Below are 25,176 nucleotides of genomic sequence, written 5' to 3'. Positions count from 1 at the left end.
CTACAGGGGACAGCCACTACTTAAATTCTCCCTGATGGTGACAGTGGTATTCCTCTCACCAGCACAATCTTATATCAATAAATGGAGAATTCCCTGGGCCCTCTCACAGAATAGAGTTGATTTTCTGGCCTTAGGTATTATATTAATTCTACCATGCCACGTCTTTGGGCCTTGAATTTCTTCTTCTATTTTTTGTATAACAGTCCTGGCATTTCTTTTGCACTTAGAGCAAGCCTTAACTTTCTCCTAGCTTGCAAGAGCCAACATAGGAGCATATTTGCATTGTTTCCCGGCTTTGTTAGGGAGTAAAATTCTGTCCAGTCCCATATATATGTTCCTGGATCCTGCTGTTATATGTTGACTAGGTTTTTCAGCTCTATCTGGAAATAACCCTTTCCTCTTTTAGGAGAATATACTAGAATACACTGGCCAGGTTACCTTGTAATAACCCCAGTTACTAGTCTGGCGTCCAGAAGTAGAGGTAGAGATAGATCCTGACTTGCAAGGTAGCAGGTTCTATATCCTCAAGCTGGTGCAGAGTAGAAGATTTTAATTAGCAGGAGTGGACCATTTCTGCAGACCTAGTGTATTTAGGGGTATCTAGGGTTTTCAAGGTTCTAGTATATTCATTTCAGGTGTCCCCATCTCAATTCTCAGGTTTCAGACCTTGCCAACCATGACCCTAACCTTGACTATAGCAGACTTGTTAAGGATGAGAATTAGAATTCAACCTTCTCCGATGCTCTGCTACTCATAATTATACCCTGGCCTGATGCTCAGCTTATTCTGGCCCCCAGCTGCAAAATATTGGACTCTTATGAGCTGCCAAATAGGGCCTCTGATTTTCACATTTTACCTTGAATTGTTGATTAATTACCATCAGCCTTTCATTGTCTTTGTCCAATGCATCAATAGTACTCTGATTCCATTGTCCTTATAATTGCTACTTCCCCCAAACCTCTCAAACATTTGAGATATTGGAGTAGCCACTGCATTATCTTCCCCAACCTCCCATTTCAGTTCATCACCAGGGAACATTTTAACAATTGTTTTGCTACAGCAGGTCAGAGGCCACCGGTGCTCTACCTACCAGGGATGTGATCCACATTGCCAGCTGGCCAGGGGTGAATCAGCTCTGAATTCCTGTTTTTAAATCTGCTTCCTGGAACCACTCTTGGCATCAAATATGTAAGGCCAGGTTCCCCATACGTGTGTACTCTAAGACAAAGATTTGTATGCAGAAAGTTAATTGAAGGATACTCACAGGAACAGCACCCATTAAGGATTGAGGGAAGAAAAATTGGTTAGAAGGTGAAGTTGAATGCAATGAGTTTGCAAAAAGGTCTCAGCTGCTCCCACAAGAGGCACTCAGCTAGGATGACCCTTCAGAGTTGTCCAAGATTGAGGCCAGGGATGGGTCTCTGCACCCCTGGATGCATGAGGTCATAGATGTGGGCTGCCCCTGGAGAAGGGATATAACCTTTGTGAAACAGCTTACTCAGGCCAACACTACCCCAGCTAGTGGCTCAGCCCTGATTTTGGAGCCACACTAGCCTCTACTACATTTTTACACATCACACTAGATTGCACGATAGATTTGGAGTTTGAAAAAAGTCTTAATTTATATATTGGCCCTACCAGTGACAAGAAAAATGACTGAGCAAGATATTTAACTTGTCTTGGTCTTGGCTGTCTCTCTTGTGGAAAATAATCTACTTATTTTTCTTCTTTTTCAACATTATCTTGGTTATTCTCACTTCACTATTCTTTCAGATGTATTGTAGATTTATCTTGTTAAAGTCCTATTCATATTAAAATTCCACTAGTATTTTAAATGAAATTAAAATAAATACGTGGATTAATTTGGAAGATCATTATGTCTCTTCTATTGTGGATTACTGAATTTTCTTTCTCTTCTTTATACTTCCTCTCTTTCTCTGCCTCTCTCTGTCTGTCTCTCTTTCTCTCTGTCTCTTCTGTTTGTCAGCTCTGTCTGTCTCCCTCTCCATCTCTCTCTCTCTCACTCTCTCTCCTGTGTAAGTTGTCACTCTAGATCATTCTCCCTCTTTCAGATAGCCTTTAGTCAGTCCAGGCTGCTACAACAAAGTGCCATAGACTGGGTGACTTATAAACAGCAGAATTTTATTTCTTACAGTTCTGGAAGCTGGACATCTGAGAGCAGGGTGCCAGAATGGTAGGATTCTGGTGAGCACTCTCCATAGAATAGCAAATTGCAGACTGTTATTGTATCCTCACATGGCAGAAAGAGGGTGAGAGAGCTCTCTGGGGTCCCTTTTATAAAGGCACTAATCCCATTCATGTGGGCACCACTGTTATGATCTAATTATCTCCCAGAGCCCTCACCTCCCAATACCATCACATGGTGGTTATGATTTCAACCTATGAATTTGGGGTGGGACCCAAGCAGTCCATTGCAGATCACCTTCAGTTAAGTTTTAGTATGGTGAACAGACATTTCTAAAGGTTTCTGTTAATTGCTGTAGGGATCTGTATCTTCTTTTAGAATTTAATTTTTATTTTGCCAACTTAGTAAACTTCTATTTTTAAATGGGATGAGGAATTTGTTCACATTTTCTAGGGAGAAAATTTCACTTATTTCATTTTAACTGTTATCTCATCTTTTCAAATTTATCAGCACTGATTTCAAGACAATATTTTCTTACATTTAAAAATCTTTTGAATCATAGTTTTGTCTGGATATATGCCAAAAAGTGGGATTGCTGGATCATGTGGTAATTCTATTTTTAGTTTTCTGAGGAACCTATATATTGTTTTCCACAGTGGCTGCACCAACTTACATTCCTACCAACAGTGTAGGAGAGTTCCCTTTTCTCCACACCTCTCCAGCATTTATTATTTGTAGACTTTTTAATGATGACCATTCTGACTGGTGTGAGGAGTTACCTCATTGTAGTTCTGATTTGAATTTTTCTAATAAACAGCAATGTTGAGCATATTTTCATGTGCCTATTGGCCATCTGTATGTCTTCTTTGGAGAAATGTCTATTTAGGTCTTCTACCCATTTTTGGATAGGGTTTTTTGTTGTTGTTGTTGAGTTGTATGAGCTGTTTGTATATTTTGGGAATTAAGCCCTTATTGGTCACATCATTTGAAAATATTTTCTCCCGTTCTGTAGGCTGTCTTTTCATTTTGTTTATGGTTTCTTTGCTGTGCAAAACCTTGTAAATTGACTAGGTCCCATTTGTTTATTTATTTATTTTTTATTTTTATTGCCTTGGGAGACTGACCTAAGAAAACATTGGTATGATTTATATCAGAGAAAGTTTTGCCTGTGTTCTCTTCTAGGAGTTTTATGGTGTCACGTTTAAGTCTTTATGAAAAACTATAATTCAAAAAGATACACGCACCTCTTTGTTCATAGCAGCAGTTTTCACAATAGGCAAACATGGAAACAACCTAAATGTCCATCGACAGATGAATGGATAAAGAAGATGTGGTATAAATACATATATATAATGGAATACTACTCAGCCATAAAAAAGAATGAAATTTTGCTATTTGCAGCAACATGGATAGACTTGGAGGGTATTATGCTAAGTGAAATAAGTCAGACAGAGAAAGACAAATATCATATGATATCACTTATATGTGTAATCTAAAAAATTCAACAAACTATTGAATATAACAAAAAAGAAGCAGACTCACAGATATGGAAAACAAACTATATTTTTTATTTTTTACAGAGAATTTTAACAAATACCATATTATTCTTTATTGCTTAGACACATTTAGATTTTTAAAATTAGATGTTGTGATGAACAGGACATGTGAACCTCGATTTATTGACTTCCTCTGGTGAAACTACAAACATTTTTGCATGTTTTTAATTCCCTCTACTCTAACCTTCTCATTTCCAAATTTTTTTCTAGGACCTCAACGAAGGTGAAGGTTGAATACAAAAAGAAATCTGGAGCATAACATTTGTTTTGAAGACAACATAGATTTTTATATCATCATGGAAAGTTTCCAGAAGATAGCAGTAATGGGTATTGTGCTAGCAAAATGTGTATATTCTGACAATTTCCCAAATAAGTAAAGTGTTTTTATACAAGGGTATCTTTTTCTAATTCACACGAATATAGATTATTCCTGGGTCTGTTTAATAAAATATATGTTTATTATAATCTAAATTAAATCTCTTTCAAGGTTGATTGTTAACATTTTTCTAAAGTTTCATATCTTCATTGAAAACAATATAAATAAAAAGCGGAGGAAATTCTGCTTCTAACAAAGATGGAGTAATGGGAAGCCAACTTATCTTTCTGCCTTAAATAAATAGAAAGCCAGACAAAATAATGGTGGTTTTCAGAACTACTTTCAGACAAGTAGTTTTTGAGCAATGAGCAGCTCTTGTTGGTGACCCCTGGGGAGGGCAAGCAAATGTGGGGAGCCTTCCGTTTGCCCCAGATTACTGCCTGAGTGTTTATACACTGAAGGGCAAGAAAGGTAAACCAAAACAGAGCCTCACAGCCTCTCTGAATCAAGCAAACGAACTTGAGAATTGAGTAAGACCAGGGCAGCTGGAATGTGTGGAGCAGATGACCGGAATGGAGAGAGAAGTCTTCATAGAGAGAGCTCTGGAAAACTGCAGAAGGTTTTCATAAGTTTTCACACAATATTGATCAGCATGTACACATGAGAAAACTAGAAGAGGCCAAGCTAAGAGGCACCAGATGTACAAAAGTGGATAGAATTCATCACCAGCAGCCCTGCCCTGCAAGACAAGATAAAGGAAGTATTTCAGGCCAAAGGAAAGGGATACCAACGCTCAGATCTTGGTTCTGAAATACTATTCTCCAATAAAAAGAATGCAGGCTCCTTAGAGAAATGGCTGATTCTAGCATTGGGACACAGAAAACTCTTGAAGCTTGTAATCGTCTTGTAGAAGAAGTCAGTACTCAAAAAACAAGAGGACAGAGGCATTTCACAGGGACACAAATGCCAATCTGAAAAAACTCAGATTGGAATTTAAAATGGGAATAATTTATGCAATAAAATAATGTAGTAATGGGTTATAAACTAAAGTATAAAATGCATAGAACAAAGTCCATACTGATATAAACGAATAAATAAATAAATGGAGATGCAAGGAGAGACAAAACTTCCTTACAGGAACATTACAAATAACATAAAATTTTATTTAATTTAAGGGTTGTCCTCAGAGTTTGTACATATTACGTGAGAAACATTGGGTCAGTCAGTTTCCCATAATAAAGTAGATCACGCTCCATGCCCATGGGAGGCTGAGTGATACGTGAATTTCCAGGCTCCTTGCTTACCTAAGCTTCAAAAAGCCAGAGGAAAAGAAAGATTGCAAGCCCTCCCAAATCATACAGTGTGACATAGTGCATTGCCTGTTCTGTATTCTCATATAGCACCTCAAAGGCACCTCAAATTCATCATATGTGACCTAAAGTCATAGCATACCTCCAAAGCAGCTACCCTGTCCCATGCAGGCTGTCTACTATTATTTCCTATCTTAATTAATGACAATATAAACTAATAAGCATCATAAACTGATCATTTACTTCTCTCAAATTCAGTCTACTGCCATGTCCAGTTACTCTTATATCCTAGATGACTCTTAAGCCTGTCTATATATCTTCTGTATATCTTCATTACTCTACCCAAATAAATGGCCATCAACTTCTTTTCTGGGCTAAAGCTGTATTTCTTCCTAACTGGTTTTCTTGCCATCCCAAACTCCACACTGTAGCCAAAGATTTTAAAAATGCAAATGTAATGATATCACACGTTTCTTAAAACCTGCCAATGTCTTCTCATTGCTCTTGGAATAGAAACAAAAATGTTTAAAATCTCACACGAGACCTTTCGTATTCCAGACTTTGCTTGTGATTCCAGATGGGCTGGCAACAACTCAACATCACTACCATCTCCTTCTTCTAAGAACTTGCCTGGGATGAAGACAAATCCAGGAACTACATTTCCCACAGTCCTTGGCACTCATGCAAGATCCTGAAGGCAGAAGAGAGGAAAATCCATTGTTCTCCTGAGGCTGTGGCAGCAGAAAGCATGAGCAGCTCTGAGAGTCACAGCAGCTCTTAGCAAGCTCTTAAAAAGCACACTCTTGCTGAAATCCTTGAAAGCAGTTTTATTTCTCTCCCTGCCCTTCAATAGTATTTTCCCTGACCTTCCTGACCTCCAGTGATGACTTCTATGATCTTTGCTCCTTCAGCTTTCAGTGGTTGCCTACATCTCTGTATTTCAGACCCACAAAAATAGAGAGTGACGTCTGTTTCCCTGACCAAATACTGCCTCACACAACTTTTTATCCTGGAGTTGGTAACAGGGAACAAACTTTAAAGATGAGACTCTAAAATTAGTCTGCAGCTCGGATTAGATTTAAGGCACTAATGCCCTCATTGTCAGTGGAACGTGGCATCTTTGTTTGGTTTTCCCCAGAATCAGACCCTGAGTCAAAAATGTAAATACAAGTGGTTAATCTGACAGATGATTGTAGTGAGCTCCACTGTTAAGAAAGTAGGGAAATGAGAGAGCAAGGAGAAGGAAGACAATTTAAAAAGTCAGGACTTCACTGCCATGAGCGGCTGGAGCTCAACAGTGCTCTACAAGAGTGGTATTAGAGGCAAGGTGCATTGTCACGCAGAGGAAGCCCAGCCGAGGGACGATGCTGGGCTTTCTATCCACTAACTGCCCATTGATTTTTGGTTGAAACCTTCTCCCAGGAACATTGACTCTCCAACCTATTTGACTTGCCCTGAATGCACATTGAGTATGTTCCTGCATCAGGAAGAAAAACAGAGCAGTCCTCAGGCAGAGAGCCGCAGGTATTCGCAGTAAACAGCCTACAGCCTGTGGAAGAGAGTGCAGAGGAAATATGGGTGGGGCACAGAGCTCCAATAAGACATGGGCAGTCCCTCACATTAAGTGGAAGGAGAGCTGTTTATATTATAAACTTCAGTTGCATGGTGTCGAATGTCTGTGCAAAGTAAGGCTTTAGAAGACAAAGTAGTAGTTGCAATAGATGTGACTTTATATAAGTGCACTGGAGAAGCTGGAGAAAGAAACTGACAAGTTCAAGATTTTACATTCTCAGATAAAGAAGATGTGGTACATATATACAATGGAATATTACTCAGCCATAAAAAAGAATGAAATAATGTCACTTGCAGCAATATGGATAGACTGAGAGATTATCATACTGAGTGAAGTAAGTCAGAAAGAGAAAGACAAATATACCATATGATATCACTTATATGTGGAATCTAAAATATGACATAAATGAACATATCTAAGAAACAGAAACAGACTCACACACATAGAGAACAGACTTGTGGTTGTCAAGGGAGGGTGGTGGATTGGGAATTTGGGATTAGCAGATGCAAACTATTATATATAAAATGGATAAACAACAAGGTCCTACTGTATAGTAAAGCAAACTGTATTCAATATCCTGTGATAAACCATAATGGAAAAGAATATGAAAAAGAATGTGTATATATGTATAACTGAATCACTTTGCTATACAGCAGAAATTAACACATTATAAATCAACTATGCTTTGATAAAATAAATTTTAAAATAACAATAAATGTTGAAACATTAAAAAGAAGATTTTACGTTCTCAGTTCAAGTCACAGAGTACCGTAGAGATGATAGGACTTCCTTGAAATGATTCCTTATAATTTAAATGTACAAAGTGAGATTTCTAAATCTGATCCTGTAAGTGGTTGACTTATTATACAATGGGAATTGAATTACAGCCTTGATAGGGCTCTTATGTTACAGTTAAGTCATTGATGGAAAAAGAATGGAACATTAATAATAAGAATGGGCCTATTTCAATGAATCTAATAACCTTGACCCGCCCTCAGAGTTTCCTGAGTTTTCCTTAACAACAAAAGCAGCCTCTCCCCTCCTCTGGGCAAGATTATTGGCCTCTCCTTGTCTGAAGACCATAAAATCATTGTCAGAGTGATCACCATGGGAAGTTATGCTGAATCCTTAACACCTCTTATTATTTTCGGACTCATAAATATTCTTTTGTATGTGTGATAAAATATAGACAACATAATATTTACCATTTTAACAGTTCTGTGGCATTAAGTACATTCACACTGTTGTGCAGCCATCACCTCCTTCCATCTCCAGAGCTTTTTCATCTTCCCCAGCTGCAGTTCTGTCCCCATGAATCACTAAGTCTCCATTCTTCTCTCCCTGCCAGCCTCTGGCGGCCACCATTCTACTCTTTATAAATTTGATGACTCTAGGTACCTCATAGTAGTGGAATCATACAATACCTGTCCTTTTGTGACTGGCTTATTTCACTTCACATAATTCCATGCTGTAGCATATGCCACAGTTTCCTACCTCTTTAAGACTGAAGAACAGTCAGCTGTAAATATATTCCACTTTTGTTTACCCATTCAACCACTGATGGGCACTTAGATTGTTTCCACCTTCCGGCTATTGTAAATAATGCTGCTATGAACACTGTTGTACAAATAACTATTCAAGTCCCTTCTTTTAGTTCTTCTGAACACCAGTGAGCTTGTGAGAACCACCTGTGATAGGGCTTCAAGCTTCAATCTTTGATAGAAGTTCCCATGGCATTTGATATTCACATCTTTGATAGCTATGCCCCAGCTCGTCCATGTTACATATGCCCTTGCGTATCTTGAATATATAGAATGGTTTCCGGTTTCCTGGCTGTTACATTTAACTTTCATGTTTTGTGCTCCCTCCCACTCATTCTCTGTGCTACAGTGATATCAGCATTCTTTTTGTCTGTTTCACTAGCCATTCTCCTTACTACCCCAGGGCCTTAGAACCTGCTCCTCTGGGTGCTTGGATTACTTTTGACAGACCCCCCCCTTTTTCCCCAATTAACACTTCATCTTTCAAATCTCATCTCAGTGTCACATCCTCAGCATTTCCCTTCTCAGGTATCTTTGAGTACTATGTCCTCTTCCCTTAGAACACTTAACTTGGTTTCACATTTATCTGTGTTCTTAATTAACATTTCTATCATAGTCCAGATGCTAAACTCCAGATCAGAGATTCTCTGCTCAGTTCGTATTCCTAGCACAAAATTGCAACACTGAGTAGCAATTACTATGACTTCAAGTCATTTTGGAGGCCTATTAGAGAACTATGAACTCCGATAGATGTTAGTGCTCCCTGGAAGGGGCACTGAGGGATACAGTGGAGCTAAAACCAAGTGGTTCAGGTTGCTCTGCGTCAACAGCTGAGAGCAGATGTCAGAGGTGAGAACACATTTGCTCATATGGGCAGTTGGAAGGGGAGGTGATTCTGGTTGACGGACTGCTATTTTGACTTTGTTCAGCATGGTGAAGATTGGGGGCTTACATTTTAGACCTCCTTGAGGAAGGAGAGCACTGACTTCTCACTGTAAAATTTGGGATCTTCAGGGAGACATCAACTCTGCAACACCCAAAGCAATTCGAGCTGGAATCCAACCTTTGTAAAGAGAGTACGGTGACTAAGGAGCGGTTAAGTGAGTCTATTTTGTTTTTTCACAGATTATAAGCCTCTAGATCTCAAATTACAGTCTTCAGAGATTCAGAAAGAAAACACACAAGTACACAGGAATGGAATAAAAAGAAAAACACAAGTATACCAATAAGAGATAAGTTGTTTAAGTATTTTTAAAGAGAGATTGTTGCTTCTGCTTTCCTTATGAAGACTGCATATAATTGTCAGAGATCATTCTCCAAGCCTGACAAAGAGAGTTTCCGATTTGATATTCTGTCCAATTTAAGCAAGGTTAAAAAATATAACAATATGCTCCTAACTTAATCATATATGTAATTATGTATATGTGGCCTTATACATATGCCCAACCAACCCCCAAACTTGGTTTTCTACCAAGTCTGAACACTAAAAATTATATTCCCAAAAAGTGGGATTGCTGGATCATGTGGTAATTCTATTTTTAGTTTTCTGAGGAACCTATATATTGTTTTCCACAGTGGCTGCACCAACTTACATTCCTACCAACAGTGTAGGAGAGTTCCCTTTTCTCCACACCTCTCCAGCATTTATTATTTGTAGACTTTTTAATGATGGCCATTCTGACTGGTGTGAGGAGTTACCTCATTGTAGTTCTGATTTGAATTTTTCTAATAAACAGCAATGTTGAGCATATTTTCATGTGCCTATTGGCCATCTGTATGTCTTCTTTGGAGAAATGTCTATTTAGGTCTTCTACCCATTTTTGGATAGGGTTTTTTGTTGTTGTTGTTGAGTTGTATGAGCTGTTTGTATATTTTGGGAATTAAGCCCTTATTGGTCACATCATTTGAAAATATTTTCTCCCGTTCTGTAGGCTGTCTTTTCATTTTGTTTATGGTTTCTTTGCTGTGCAAAACCTTGTAAATTGACTAGGTCCCATTTGTTTATTTATTTATTTTTTATTTTTATTGCCTTGGGAGACTGACCTAAGAAAACATTGGTATGATTTATATCAGAGAAAGTTTTGCCTGTGTTCTCTTCTAGGAGTTTTATGGTGTCACGTTTAAGTCTTTATGAAAAACTATAATTCAAAAAGATACATGCACCTCTTTGTTCATAGCAGCAGTATTCACAATAGGCAAACATGGAAACAACCTAAATGTCCATCTACAGATGAATGGATAAAGAAGATGTGGTATAAATACATATATATAATGGAATACTACTCAGCCATAAAAAAGAATGAAATTTTGCTATTTGCAGCAACATGGATAGACTTGGAGGGTATTATGCTAAGTGAAATAAGTCAGACAGAGAAAGACAAATATCATATGATATCACTTATATGTGTAATCTAAAAAATTCAACAAACTATTGAATATAACAAAAAAGAAGCAGACTCACAGATATGGAAAACAAACTATATTTTTTATTTTTTACAGAGAATTTTAACAAATACCATATTATTCTTTATTGATTAGACACATTTAGATTTTTAAAATTAGATGTTGTGATGAACAGGACATGTGAACCTCGATTTATTGACTTCCTCTGGTGAAACTACAAACATTTTTGCATGTTTTTAATTCCCTCTACTCTAACCTTCTCATTTCCAAAATTTTTTCTAGGACCTCAACGAAGGTGAAGGTTGAATACAAAAAGAAATCTGGAGCATAACATTTGTTTTGAAGACAACATAGATTTTTATATCATCATATACATGCACCTCTTTGTTCATAGCAGCAGTATTCACAATAGGCAAACATGGAAACAACCTAAATGTCCATCTACAGATGAATGGATAAAGAAGATGTGGTATAAATACATATATATAATGGAATACTACTCAGCCATAAAAAAGAATGAAATTTTGCTATTTGCAGCAACATGGATAGACTTGGAGGGTATTATGCTAAGTGAAATAAGTCAGACAGAGAAAGACAAATATCATATGATATCACTTATATGTGTAATCTAAAAAATTCAACAAACTATTGAATATAACAAAAAAGAAGCAGACTCACAGATATGGAAAACAAACTATATTTTTTATTTTTTACAGAGAATTTTAACAAATACCATATTATTCTTTATTGATTAGACACATTTAGATTTTTAAAATTAGATGTTGTGATGAACAGGACATGTGAACCTCGATTTATTGACTTCCTCTGGTGAAACTACAAACATTTTTGCATGTTTTTAATTCCCTCTACTCTAACCTTCTCATTTCCAAAATTTTTTCTAGGACCTCAACGAAGGTGAAGGTTGAATACAACCCAACATCTGGAGCATAACATTTGTTTTGAAGACAACATAGATTTTTATATCATCATGGAAAGTTTCCAGAAGATAGCAGTAATGGGTATTGTGCTAGCAAAATGTGTATATTCTGACAATTTCCCAAATAAGTAAAGTGTTTTTATACAAGGGTATCTTTTTCTAATTCACACGAATATAGATTATTCCTGGGTCTGTTTAATAAAATATATGTTTATTATAATCTAAATTAAATCTCTTTCAAGGTTGATTGTTAACATTTTTCTAAAGTTTCATATCTTCATTGAAAACAATATAAATAAAAAGCGGAGGAAATTCTGCTTCTAACAAAGATGGAGTAATGGGAAGCCAACTTATCTTTCTGCCTTAAATAAATAGAAAGCCAGACAAAATAATGGTGGTTTTCAGAACTACTTTCAGACAAGTAGTTTTTGAGCAATGAGCAGCTCTTGTTGGTGACCCCTGGGGAGGGCAAGCAAATGTGGGGAGCCTTCCGTTTGCCCCAGATTACTGCCTGAGTGTTTATACACTGAAGGGCAAGAAAGGTAAACCAAAACAGAGCCTCACAGCCTCTCTGAATCAAGCAAACCAACTTGAGAATTGAGTAAGACCAGGGCAGCTGGAATGTGTGGAGCAGATGACCGGAATGGAGAGAGAAGTCTTCATAGAGAGAGCTCTGGAAACCTGCAGAAGGTTTTCATAAGTTTTCACACAATATTGATCAGCATGTACACATGAGAAAACTAGAAGAGGCCAAGCTAAGAGGCACCAGATGTACAAAAGTGGATAGAATTCATCACCAGCAGCCCTGCCCTGCAAGACAAGATAAAGGAAGTATTTCAGGCCAAAGGAAAGGGATACCAACGCTCAGATCTTGGTTCTGAAATACTATTCTCCAATAAAAAGAATGCAGGCTCCTTAGAGAAATGGCTGATTCTAGCATTGGGACACAGAAAACTCTTGAAGCTTGTAATCGTCTTGTAGAAGAAGTCAGTACTCAAAAAACAAGAGGACAGAGGCATTTCACAGGGACACAAATGCCAATCTGAAAAAACTCAGATTGGAATTTAAAATGGGAATAATTTATGCAATAAAATAATGTAGTAATGGGTTATAAACTAAAGTATAAAATGCATAGAACAAAGTCCATACTGATATAAACGAATAAATAAATAAATGGAGATGCAAGGAGAGACAAAACTTCCTTACAGGAACATTACAAATAACATAAAATTTTATTTAATTTAAGGGTTGTCCTCAGAGTTTGTACATATTACGTGAGAAACATTGGGTCAGTCAGTTTCCCATAATAAAGTAGATCACGCTCCATGCCCATGGGAGGCTGAGTGATACGTGAATTTCCAGGCTCCTTGCTTACCTAAGCTTCAAAAAGCCAGAGGAAAAGAAAGATTGCAAGCCCTCCCAAATCATACAGTGTGACATAGTGCATTGCCTGTTCTGTATTCTCATATAGCACCTCAAAGGCACCTCAAATTCATCATATGTGACCTAAAGTCATAGCATACCTCCAAAGCAGCTACCCTGTCCCATGCGGGCTGTCTACTATTATTTCCTATCTTAATTAATGACAATATAAACTAATAAGCATCATAAACTGATCATTTACTTCTCTCAAATTCAGTCTACTGCCATGTCCAGTTACTCTTATATCCTAGATGACTCTTAAGCCTGTCTATATATCTTCTGTATATCTTCATTACTCTACCCAAATAAATGGCCATCAACTTCTTTTCTGGGCTAAAGCTGTATTTCTTCCTAACTGGTTTTCTTGCCATCCCAAACTCCACACTGTAGCCAAAGATTTTAAAAATGCAAATGTAATGATATCACACGTTTCTTAAAACCTGCCAATGTCTTCTCATTGCTCTTGGAATAGAAACAAAAATGTTTAAAATCTCACACGAGACCTTTCATATTCCAGACTTTGCTTGTGATTCCAGATGGGCTGGCAACAACTCAACATCACTACCATCTCCTTCTTCTAAGAACTTGCCTGGGATGAAGACAAATCCAGGAACTACATTTCCCACAGTCCTTGGCACTCATGCAAGATCCTGAAGGCAGAAGAGAGGAAAATCCATTGTTCTCCTGAGGCTGTGGCAGCAGAAAGCATGAGCAGCTCTGAGAGTCACAGCAGCTCTTAGCAAGCTCTTAAAAAGCACACTCTTGCTGAAATCCTTGAAAGCAGTTTTATTTCTCTCCCTGCCCTTCAATAGTATTTTCCCTGACCTTCCTGACCTCCAGTGATGACTTCTATGATCTTTGCTCCTTCAGCTTTCAGTGGTTGCCTACATCTCTGTATTTCAGACCCACAAAAATAGAGAGTGACGTCTGTTTCCCTGACCAAATACTGCCTCACACAACTTTTTATCCTGGAGTTGGTAACAGGGAACAAACTTTAAAGATGAGACTCTAAAATTAGTCTGCAGCTCGGATTAGATTTAAGGCACTAATGCCCTCATTGTCAGTGGAACGTGGCATCTTTGTTTGGTTTTCCCCAGAATCAGACCCTGAGTCAAAAATGTAAATACAAGTGGTTAATCTGACAGATGATTGTAGTGAGCTCCACTGTTAAGAAAGTAGGGAAATGAGAGAGCAAGGAGAAGGAAGACAATTTAAAAAGTCAGGACTTCACTGCCATGAGCGGCTGGAGCTCAACAGTGCTCTACAAGAGTGGTATTAGAGGCAAGGTGCATTGTCACGCAGAGGAAGCCCAGCCGAGGGACGATGCCGGGCTTTCTATCCACTAACTGCCCATTGATTTTTGGTTGAAACCTTCTCCCAGGAACATTGACTCTCCAACCTATTTGACTTGCCCTGAATGCACATTGAGTATGTTCCTGCATCAGGAAGAAAAACAGAGCAGTCCTCAGGCAGAGAGCCGCAGGTATTCGCAGTAAACAGCCTACAGCCTGTGGAAGAGAGTGCAGAGGAAATATGGGTGGGGCACAGAGCTCCAATGAGACATGGGCAGTCCCTCACATTAAGTGGAAGGAGAGCTGTTTATATTATAAACTTCAGTTGCATGGTGTCGAATGTCTGTGCAAAGTAAGGCTTTAGAAGACAAAGTAGTAGTTGCAATAGATGTGACTTTATATAAGTGCACTGGAGAAGCTGGAGAAAGAAACTGACAAGTTCAAGATTTTACATTCTCAGATAAAGAAGATGTGGTACATATATACAATGGAATATTACTCAGCCATAAAAAAGAATGAAATAATGTCACTTGCAGCAATATGGATAGACTGAGAGATTATCATACTGAGTGAAGTAAGTCAGAAAGAGAAAGACAAATATACCATATGATATCACTTATATTTGGAATCTAAAATATGACATAAATGACCATATCTAAGAAACAGAAACAGACTCACACACATAGAGAACAGACTTGTGGTTGTCAAGGGAGGGTGGTGGATTGGGAATTTGGGATTAGCAGATGCAAACTATTATATATAAAATGGATAAACAACAAGGTCCTACTGTATAGTAAAGCAAACTGTATTCAATATCCTGTGATAAACCATAATGGAAAAGAATATGAAAAAGAATGTGTATATATGTATAACTGAATCACTTTGCTATACAGCAGAAATTAACACATTATAAATCAACTATGCTTTGATAAAATAAATTTTAAAATAACAATAAATGTTGAAACATTAAAAAGAAGATTTTACGTTCTCAGTTCAAGTCACAGAGTACCGTAGAGATGATAGGACTTCCTTGAAATGATTCCTTATAATTTAAATGTACAAAGTGAGATTTCTAAATCTGATCCTGTAAGTGGTTGACTTATTATACAATGGGAATTGAATTACAGCCTTGATAGGGCTCTTATGTTACAGTTAAGTCATTGATGGAAAAAGAATGGAACATTAATAATAAGAATGGGCCTATTTCAATGAATCTAATAACCTTGACCCACCCTCAGAGTTTCCTGAGTTTTCCTTAACAACAAAAGCAGCCTCTCCCCTCCTCTGGGCAAGATTATTGGCCTCTCCTTGCCTGAAGACCATAAAATCATTGTCAGAGTGATCACCATGGGAAGTTATGCTGAATCCTTAACACCTCTTATTATTTTCGGACTCATAAATATTCTTTTGTATGTGTGATAAAATATAGACAACATAATATTTACCATTTTAACAGTTCTGTGGCATTAAGTACATTCACACTGTTGTGCAGCCATCACCTCCTTCCATCTCCAGAGCTTTTTCATCTTCCCCAGCTGCAGTTCTGTCCCCATGAATCACTAAGTCTCCATTCTTCTCTCCCTGCCAGCCTCTGGCGGCCACCATTCTACTCTTTATAAATTTGATGACTCTAGGTACCTCATAGTAGTGGAATCATACAATACCTGTCCTTTTGTGACTGGCTTATTTCACTTCACATAATTCCATGCTGTAGCATATGCCACAGTTTCCTACCTCTTTAAGACTGAAGAACAGTCAGCTGTAAATATATTCCACTTTTGTTTACCCATTCAACCACTGATGGGCACTTAGATTGTTTCCACCTTCCGGCTATTGTAAATAATGCTGCTATGAACACTGTTGTACAAATAACTATTCAAGTCCCTTCTTTTAGTTCTTCTGAACACCAGTGAGCTTGTGAGAACCACCTGTGATAGGGCTTCAAGCTTCAATCTTTGATAGAAGTTCCCATGGCATTTGATATTCACATCTTTGATAGCTATGCCCCAGCTCGTCCATGTTACATATGCCCTTGCGTATCTTGAATATATAGAATGGTTTCCGGTTTCCTGGCTGTTACATTTAACTTTCATGTTTTGTGCTCCCTCCCACTCATTCTCTGTGCTACAGTGATATCAGCATTCTTTTTGTCTGTTTCACTAGCCATTCTCCTTACTACCCCAGGGCCTTAGAACCTGCTCCTCTGGGTGCTTGGATTACTTTTGACAGACCCCCCCCTTTTTCCCCAATTAACACTTCATCTTTCAAATCTCATCTCAGTGTCACATCCTCAGCATTTCCCTTCTCAGGTATCTTTGAGTACTATGTCCTCTTCCCTTAGAACACTTAACTTGGTTTCACATTTATCTGTGTTCTTAATTAACATTTCTATCATAGTCCAGATGCTAAACTCCAGATCAGAGATTCTCTGCTCAGTTCGTATTCCTAGCACAAAATTGCAACACTGAGTAGCAATTACTATGACTTCAAGTCATTTTGGAGGCCTATTAGAGAACTATGAACTCCGATAGATGTTAGTGCTCCCTGGAAGGGGCACTGAGGGATACAGTGGAGCTAAAACCAAGTGGTTCAGGTTGCTCTGCGTCAACAGCTGAGAGCAGATGTCAGAGGTGAGAACACATTTGCTCATATGGGCAGTTGGAAGGGGAGGTGATTCTGGTTGACGGACTGCTATTTTGACTTTGTTCAGCATGGTGAAGATTGGGGGCTTACATTTTAGACCTCCTTGAGGAAGGAGAGCACTGACTTCTCACTGTAAAATTTGGGATCTTCAGGGAGACATCAACTCTGCAACACCCAAAGCAATTCGAGCTGGAATCCAACCTTTGTAAAGAGAGTACGGTGACTAAGGAGCGGTTAAGTGAGTCTATTTTGTTTTTTCACAGATTATAAGCCTCTAGATCTCAAATTACAGTCTTCAGAGATTCAGAAAGAAAACACACAAGTACACAGGAATGGAATAAAAAGAAAAACACAAGTATACCAATAAGAGATAAGTTGTTTAAGTATTTTTAAAGAGAGATTGTTGCTTCTGCTTTCCTTATGAAGACTGCATATAATTGTCAGAGATCATTCTCCAAGCCTGACAAAGAGAGTTTCCGATTTGATATTCTGTCCAATTTAAGCAAGGTTAAAAAATATAACAATATGCTCCTAACTTAATCATATATGTAATTATGTATATGTGGCCTTATACATATGCCCAACCAACCCCCAAACTTGGTTTTCTACCAAGTCTGAACACTAAAAATTATATTCTCTCCAAAACTGAGAGCTGATTCGTTAGGTTACAACTACAATTTTATAAGTCTAGTCATGAAGAAAAAGCCCTAGGTACTTATTCTAGGTGACTCTCTAAAGAACTTCATTGGAACTCCTAAACTACTAGTTTTTCTCTTCGGATTCACCCAAACTTCTGATGTGACTAATGCTTTGATGATAATGAAAGGTAGCCTAAATAATGCATTTAGTCACCATCTCACAAAGTTTTCTTCAAGGAAAACAAGCTCTAATGATACAGTTAAGTGCATGATAATTGAGTTCCAAGGCACGGCAATTCAAAGCTGCTGCGAGGTTTGGTTTTCATTCTTGTTTTAGTTCCTCAAAGTTTATATGTTCTAGGTTATGAGTAGAAATAGGAAGAGAGTGTGGGCCTGAGGGCACAGCTCGAGGGAAAAGGACATGAGTTGATGCAGGTTCCAGGAAGCAGTAGGGTAAGAAGCCTAATCAATCAGAGAAAGGCAGAGACCACAGGTATTGGGAAAGAGGAAGGTCAGAGCCATCCATGCACGCTTCGCAAACTGCAGCCTGTCAGGACGTGAAGAAACACGAGCAGGTAAGGGCAGGGGGTGGGAAGGTCAAGCAACTAGGCAACCAAGTAGTTGGCAGCCCAGCAAAAGACAGGCAAAACACAGATTCTGTAGAGCAGTGGTGACAAGGAAAAAATTCAGATTTGGTGGCAGCTGTCTCTGTTTACCTGTCGCCCTGGAGAAAGTGATTCCTGAGTGGACCCAGACTGCAGGCTGGAAGTGATGATAACAGAGAACGGCAGGTAGCATAACAAATGTGCATGCGGGGAGAAGATTCAATTCTCTGGCAAGGAGACATTTCCCTGAAATCCAGAACTTCCCTGTAATGTTATCCTCAAGGTCCACGTTAATGGTACACACCCTACAAACAAAACCATGCTATAATGAGTACTTTTGCACATACCCCCAGAAACTCAAAACCTCCTTGGAGTGAATTCAGGATTGGTCCAATGCTTGATTCCAGCCTTTTGGATTTCATGTTATGGTATAGTTCCACCCTATAAATGTGAAATTCTCAATGAAACCATATGCAATCACATTACAGTTGTGTACATGACATGAAAGCTGTGCTTCCCTGACACCATCAACATAAGGAAAATGAAAATTCCATCTGCCACCTGGCTACGTGGGCTCTGGAATGGAAAGCAAGTGTGTATTGGGGATGACACAGAGACTATCTGAATGAGAGACTCCTTTTCACTTGACTACATTGTTGTGACATATATGTAATCTTAAATTAGGGTAGAGAAATTTGATTTTCAAAGGACACTATTCTTGGAAACCTCTGAATATTTAATCTACTCTATGGGGTGGGTAAAAGCTTAAGTCTATAGTGAGAGAAATGGGAAGTTTTATATGCTTTCACCTGGTCCCTGGGTTCTTTGCCCCCATTCATCAGCTCCCATAAAATAGTTATGGTCATGATATATGAGCATACAATGCTGAAAGCACGTTTGATCCTCATCAGATTCTATTCCACCATTTTTCCATCACCAGACCAGCTCAGATAGGTTCAGGAGGAAGAACAGGGGATGCTAAGGAAAGCTGGACATTTGTGGACATGAGTAAAGAAGAAATCAGCTTACGGTGCCAAGATGAGACCCCTCAGTCATAGTCACAACATATTTTACGCTAACGTGTGTTTGATTTATTGAAATATCCCCACAAGTGTACCGTTCATACTGAAAATTCACCATAGGTACTGTCACTACACCTCAAGCAAGAACACTCTCTAAAACTCATTAAACTGATTACATTTGAATAATCAAACAATTTTTATAATGCACAGTCCAACCTATGACTTTATCCCATTTTGTTTGCAGCTATCAGGATTACTGGTGGAATCTCTAAACAATCACTAAGAAAGTATTCCAAAAAGGAATTTCCCAGTATTGCTCCTGAGTACTTACTCTTTACGAAAAATGTTGTACTTAATCCATGAAGGCTTTAATATGACAGCTGCTAAATCTTCACAAAAATGCTATCGTGCCCCACAGTTTTATCAAAAGTCTAATCAAATGAACCACTTGACTATGGTGTAGATTTATCTATGGCAGATAATCTTATATGACATAAGTCAAGTACTTAGAATATATGACTTAAGAGGGAAAATACCTAGAAAAAATATTTTTCCTTGAGATAATTCTATTTTTACGTTGAGTATTCTCTTAAGTTATATACAAGATAACCATCTACTCTGAGATACATGTCAAACTACATATTATCCAAACAGCATCAGCAGGGAACTCAGTCAGTAGAAGGGAGGTTTTGCAGACTCCAGTGGACTGAAATGCTATTTGGAAATCAGTGGCGCGCTGGTTGCCCAGTGCAGCTGTGGTTGCTATAGGGATGGAATCCTGTGAGTATTCCATCTGCTACAGGGAGACAGCTTGGAAACCCCTCACAGGTCTTAAGAAGAAATGAAGCAAACAAATGATTCATCTGGTTAGGAAGGCTGGTTTTGTCTAAGTAGCTATTTCAGCAGATTTCAAGCATATACATACCACGAATCTGTACTCAAACCAGAAAAATCTTGAATTTCAAAATTAGTTGCAAAAATTATTCAAATTTCAGTCAATTCCTTTGAAAATGTACATGTTCCTCAAGCACAATGTGTTGCAACATTTTTGTGTTAAATTTAGCAAATGCACTTTTATGTAAGTGTTTAATCCACATTTTCCAGAACAATTAATATTATCTACTAAACAAAATGAAAGGCTCATTGAACAGACTCATTTTGGAGAACACAGCAAAAACAGACTTGTGTGATGAGTCCATATGGAATATGGGGGTCTCACCCATGCTGAAAAACATGAACTCAAAGTTGTCTGAAAGTATATTTTTTAGCATTGTCCCTCATTAATAAACAGAAAGTTTGATAGAAAACTTGGGCATGTGCTCATACTATTTTTAAACTCATATACCCATCCAAACTTACAGAATTAAGTAAGGTCCAGTATAATGCATCTTGAAAAATTAGAAAAGCCCCTGTGCTTTAAACTCTCAAAAGGAAACCAAATATCCTAAATGGAAATCAGGTTGTTGGACACTAAGGTTTCAGAGAACACAAAATACTTGCAGACATGACTGAGAATGCCACCACAGTGCATTTTTCTGACTTAATAAAATAAGGTTTCGCTTATTGATTTGGTAGTGGAAATATAACAGCTCCTAACTCAGGTAGATTTTATTTTATATAATTACATGATATGGTTAATGCAGCAGAACCATGTTTAGGTAAGCTGGATCCTCAAAGAGTTTCCTATGGAAAGGTATATTTGAGTGAAATGTGATCTTTTAGAAGTTGTCCCCTGAACAGCCTAACTATTCAAACATATCAAACAAAAATTAGACAGTATTTGAGAGTTCTGTTACTTGAAATGGTACCTCCATAGGCCTCACCAAACTGTACCTGAACCAACGACCGTGCTTTCCTAGAGGACAGAGAACTTATCTTCAGAGACTCACAGGAGAGGCAGAAGGGGTATACCCATGGTCCAACATTTTTGTTGAATCAAAGAAAACAAAAGCTAGAAGACAGTTACATTTTCACATAAAACTGATAACACATTCAGATATGACCTAACTCAGTGTCCCTAACTCAGTGTCTTCAGGTAGCCTTGCTTCCCAAAACTTTCCTTCTGGGGTTCTGTCCCTGGCATGACTTAAATGCCCATAACTTCCCCAACTCTCCACCACTATCAAATTTAGACACCATCCTTTCCACTTCTCATGGTCTTCCCATGTTATCTAAGATGTTAATGACTAAAAATGAATTCATGTGGCATCCCTCCCACAGGATGCCTTTAAAGTTTTTATCATAAGCCTTGCTTTATATATGCTGATAAGTAACAAATGATATATTTAAAGCATCATCACAGCGGTCCCCAACCTTTTTGGCACCAGGGACCGGCTTCAAGAAAGACAATTTTTCCATGGACGGGGTTGGGGGGGCGAGGAGATGGTTCAGGCGGTAAGGCGAGTGATGGGGAGCCACGGGGAGCGGCAGATGAAGCTAAGCTCACTCACCCACCGCTCACCTCCTGCTGTGCGGCCCACAGGACACGGACCGGGCCCGGGGGTTGGGGACCCCTGATGTAGAAGGAACTAAGAGATACTTTGGAACCAGGGAAAGGAGCAAGAGAGGTTTTCAATCCCTCTGATTCGGCCACGTGCTAAGTGGTCTATTCTACTTAAATGTAGGACAGGACCTTTGCTTACCCTGCACATAGTGTATTACAAAAATATCAGAAACAATAATTTTTGTACTGAGATAATTTTGAAATCATTAAAGGAATAGTCCCCAAACATCATTACACATACACATTTTACGTAAATGTAATATGCATTTTATTGTATTAATTCTCTGAAAATTCATGATCCACTCATGACTGAAGGGAGGTTAATCTGTTTAATGGGGAAGAAAATCAGAAAGACAAGGCTTAGGATAACCAGGGACTAACAAAAGATGGCCAAGTCATTGGTTTGACAGTTTTACAAATATGGAGGGAAGAGATGAAAGAAAGACAAGATAGGCTAACTCGGAAGCAAATAGTGAAGAAACCAGTTTTGTAGGATTTTATTTTAAATAATTAAGTTTGACCCTCTTTAAAAAAATCAAAACAACAACAATAAAACACCTTAGTAGAAATTTGACACATCAGGCAGAGTAAGAAAAGCTTCAGATATCTCAAGATTCTAGAATCAGGCTCAAAATGAGGTAACCAGCTGGATATAAAATCTTCCTCTTCTCCCTCTCCCTGCCCCTCCCCCTCCTCTTCCTCCTCCTCTTCCTCTTCCTCTCCTTCTCCTTCTTCTTCTTCTTCCTTTTCTCTCTCTCTTTTCCTTCCTTCTTCCACTTTCATTCAACAAATATATCCCTAGTGCACACACTTGTAGATACTAGGATAAAACCATGAGCACAACAGCCAAAGTTCCTTTTCTCCAAAGTTATGTTCTAGTCAGGAGAGACAGACAATTAACAACATGTCTGTGTTGGTAAGTGCTATGAAAATCGTTGGTCCGGATAAGGGAATGAGAGTGTTGGAAGGGGAGCTCCCTTCAATATCGTGGTCAGAGAAGATCTCTCCAATGAAGTGATATTTGAAGGAAGGAAAAGGAATTGGACGGTAGTGATATCTGTGTGAAGCATCCAGAATGCAGAGGGAGTGATACATCAAGAGACCCTAAACAAGTACATTTGGCTCTTTGAGGAAGAGCCAGGAGGTCATATTGCCTGCAGCACAGTAAGCAAGGAAGTGGTGACCAAGGTTGAAGCAGTAGAGGCCACTGAGGGCCATATTGGGAAGGCTTTCTAAGCCAGAGTAAGGATTTTTTTTTCTTTTTTAATGAGAAGAATAAGAGTTTTGGGCAAAGGAAAATCATGTACTGGTTTACATTTTTAAGGGAACCTGAAAAATCTAGCTAATATTATTGAATCTCTAAATACCTTTATCTACGATCTCATAGAAAAATATCAATTAAAATAATTACTTTATTGAAATAGATGTGAAAGTGATAGTAATGAATGTCACAATTTGTACAACTGGAAAGATTCTGAAGAAATCATTTTTTAAAAAAATCAAAACCTAGACCTTAATTAACAGCCCTACGCAGACCAGTTCAGGGTTTTTGAAGTTGCAAGGGCCCAGCAAGAGGGAAGCTATGGATCACCTAGTCTAACACTGCCACTTCATTGAGGAGTTAATGGAATCCTTGAGAAGTGTACTACTTCTTTGGTGACACAGACAAATAAAGGCAAAGTCCTGGACAAGCACTCTGTGCCCCTCATTTCTACCTTGTTTCTCTTTCCAAAGCATTCTATTATACTTTGAATAACCTGAACACATAGGTTGGAAAACATACAGTAGATAGGAATTAACTTGAAAGCCAAACGAAACGTATTTGAAGAAGATCCATCAAGCAGGACCTTAAATTGTTCCATTAGAACCCAGATATTATGTAGCAGATTTATTTGCTTGTTTGTTTGATTTAAACAGAATCAACCAATGGAAGCTTGGAAACTAGGGCTTTGACTTCTTAGCCTCCCTGGCAACTTTGACTTATTAATTAATAGCTAGCTTCTTTATTTTTAGAGATGACATTCAAGAACCTGTGTGTAGAATAAACAATAGGGAAATGCATGCAAGAGTTTATGAAGGACCATGTCAAAACTAAAAAGAAAAAAAAAGAAAAAAAAGAGAGAGAAAACAAAAATGGAACATGATATTTGCATTATTTTATTGATTTAAAAATAATGAAAGCAAATTTATTGGAAGAGCATTATTTTATTTATTTACAATTAGAAGAAAAAATGACTATATTGACAGGCAATATTTAAAAATCCATTTGAGAGATCAATATTTACAGCAATTTTTAAAAATCAGACTTTAACAAATCACCAGCTAAATCATAAGGAATAAGCACAATTTTGTAAGCTTTTTTGGTAAGGCAAAATGTATATTATGGATAAAAGATTAATTGTGACTATAAGCTATTATTTTCTACCTTAAATGCATGCTCAGCATCTGACCACAGGATAGCATGAAGAGCATCCAATAGTGGATATCAGCCAAAACTTCAAAATTACATTCAAGATTTTATCTGTACTCATAATTGGACATGACAATGAATTCACTGCCTTCAAGATACTGAAGTTGGTCTTCCAAATATTTAAAACCAGTTAATTTTCTTAGAACATGGGTTTTTAAAATGGTCAGCAAAATTCACATACTATATTAAGCTCACAATGATGCCAGGAGTATACTCTTTCTATCTGTTAATTTTTTTTTAGTAATTGTGAAAATGAAAATAGAATTAGAAATATTCTAATACTAATTACATCATATTATGTATTTACTAATTATATATGTACTAATATATTGTGTATGTACTATGTATCAATATTATGTATGTACTAATTACATAGTATTTCATATTTTCTAAGGTTGGGAGGAAAATTCATTGTTTTTGGACCAAGGATTTATTCAACTACAATCCTGTGTTTCAGGGATGAAGTGCTCAAGTGTTTTAGCTTTTCTAAACATTAGTGTAACTCTAAAATTATATGGCATGAGTATTTAATAACTTTCAGATCTTTAGCCTTTTATCATTTTAATGTGTAGAGCCCACCTATGTGAGTAAAGAAAGGAAGTGATTTACAGAGATCATCATTAGAAAAGAGAATGTAATATCTTTTCTGTATCATCAGGGCTTCAATCTGATATTATGGCCTCAACTGATTGTATTTATACTACTACTATTACATTACTGTTATTGTGTTAAATACATTTGTATGGCTCGGGCTTCCCTGGTTGTGCAGTGGTTGAGGGTCCGCCTGCCGATGCAGGGG

The sequence above is a fragment of the Physeter macrocephalus genome, chromosome 2 (genome assembly GCF_002837175.3).
Source record: "Physeter macrocephalus isolate SW-GA chromosome 2, ASM283717v5, whole genome shotgun sequence".
Lineage (NCBI taxonomy): Eukaryota > Metazoa > Chordata > Mammalia > Artiodactyla > Physeteridae > Physeter > Physeter macrocephalus.
This window is presented reverse-complemented; position numbering follows the sequence as displayed.